Below are 2,335 nucleotides of genomic sequence, written 5' to 3'. Positions count from 1 at the left end.
TCTTATGTTTACACATAAGTCCAAAAATCTAACCATATACAACCTTGAAGCAGGACAGTCCCACAATATTGCTTTTCCTGTCTCTTGCCTTCATTCACCACCCCTTTTTTTTTGAACAATCATCTACCCGAGAGACAGCACAGCAGCAACTGGCATGTCATGACAAACAGCCCGTATTCAGAAGACCAGAATGACAGGCATTCCAAGCATGTAACTACTATTTTAAATGCCATTTATTAAAAAGAAATTAGTACATATCAACTGAATCTAGTACCAATAGGAACCCTAAATAGGACACATTATTTGGCAAGAACCTTAAAAAGCATGTCTGCCCTACAAAAAACAAATGGAAGCATAGAGTTAGCCATAATACTACTTTGAAAAATGTTTTATTTTATTAGTACTTGTTGGCAGTACACAACTATTACATTCACTATAGAGGATTAGCACATGTACGAACACATTTCAATTCTCTTCCTTTTCCCTTCTCATACTACTTCTTATTATTTCTCACTTTAATCACCGTATTTTAGAATAAGTGACACAGTACACAATGCTGGAACTAGCTATCTGCCACGCTGAACAGTGGTCCCTTGCAGTCATTCTGCTTTTCTACCGACTGTTTAGTCATAGATTCCTATTAACATCAGGTGACTTCTGAAAAAGGCATTTTCTTCCTTAAAATACTTCAGCTTTTCCTTTGAGGGAGAAAGGGACAGAAAGGGGCTAGGCCAAAGGCTGTAAACTTTCAGTTATACCAAGAATTAACTTCAAAGATCTAATATTGAGCAGTATGCTATAGTTAATAATAATGTATTAGATATTTAAAATCTGCTAAAAGACTAGACCATGAGTGTTCTCTCTGCTCCCCCTCCCATAACTCCACCAGGTGGATTTGCTAATTAGCTTGTCTGTGGGAATTATGACACAAGGCACACCTATGTCAAAGCAGTATGTTTCACACATAACATGTATACAATTTTTATTTGTCACATATATCTCAATAAAGCTGGGGGAGAGACACTATTTAGAAAGTGTCATTCCAGTCTGCATATAATTATCTTCTATAGTCCCAAGCAAATAACTGGGTGAGAGAATTATAAGTGACTAGGGTATGAGTTGGTCAAAAGAAATGCATGTGGCCTTGCAGTAGTGAATTTTCTTCTCACCCAAGGAAACTGACCTGAGAGGAATCAAAGTACCCTTGGGTCCCTTCAGCTTCATGAGTGTTATGGCTTGTGTCTAGATGTGCCTGCACACTTAGCATGCCCCCAGGTGAGGCTTCTGGGAGAAGAGGGAATTGTGGTGTGTGGAAGTACAGTCAGCCACCAATGGGTTCATGGCTGGGTGCAACCTGGAGAGGCGAAGCCTGGTGGGAAGAGGTGGGTCACTGTGGATGTAGCCCAGTTATATCTCCTTCCTCCTCCTCCTCCTCCTCCTCCTCCTCCCTTGAGCACTCACTGCTTCCTGTCAGCCATGCCATGAGCTCTTTCTCCTCCACTATGCCACCCTGCCTTAGAGACAGCCAACTGCCACATTGACTGAAATCTCTACAAGGAAACCCTCAAGCTGTGGGTGGTGGGTATTGTGTCTGAGCGACAAGAAAATGACTAACGCAATGATATAAACAACTGAACCAACCAAACCAATAGCCAGTGTGTGCCGAGTCACTGAGATACTCTGCGTCTCATCTACAATGGAAGGACAAGGCCACCTTTTTCTCTCTTTTTTTAAATGACAAAGGCTTTAGGGGTCACACATTTCTGGAATAACACAGTTCTAAGCTATTCACTGCCACATGGCGCTGGTTTTCAGCATCTTTCGGGATGTAGAGGCAACTCCTGCCCTCAGGAGCACCCACCTCACTGTAATCCACCCAGGTAGAATGCTGTTACAGTCCAAAGGCTTTTGCAGAGGAGCAAGTTATTAGCTAATTAATTATTATTTTCATATGTTAATTTTGTAGATGAACCATAAAAATAAGATGTTGATAGCATCCATATTGGTCTCTCATTGCAAACCAGCATGTGCCAAATGTCTAGTAAATAATCCTAATTATAAACTAAAGAAGGGAAGTGGTACTTTAAAATAAATCCAGATGATTTGAAAGTTCAAGTTTGGGGGCTGGGGAGATGGCTCCATGGAATAAGTGCTTCCCTGAAAGTTCAAGTTTGTTTCTAGGAGTTAATCATTCTAGGAGTTAATCATGACATAGTTCCTCTCCTGAGTAAACACTGCCTTCTTGACATCTGGCACTGGGTCGGGTGCATGTAAGGATCCGGCTTGGATCCTGGAGAGAGTGCAGTCATTTATCCAGCGTGAGTCACTGGCCACC

Source organism: Octodon degus, unplaced genomic scaffold, assembly GCF_000260255.1.
Source record: "Octodon degus isolate 3935 unplaced genomic scaffold, OctDeg1.0 scaffold00023, whole genome shotgun sequence".
Classification (NCBI taxonomy): Eukaryota; Metazoa; Chordata; class Mammalia; order Rodentia; family Octodontidae; genus Octodon; species Octodon degus.
Note: the sequence above shows the minus strand (reverse complement) of the source record.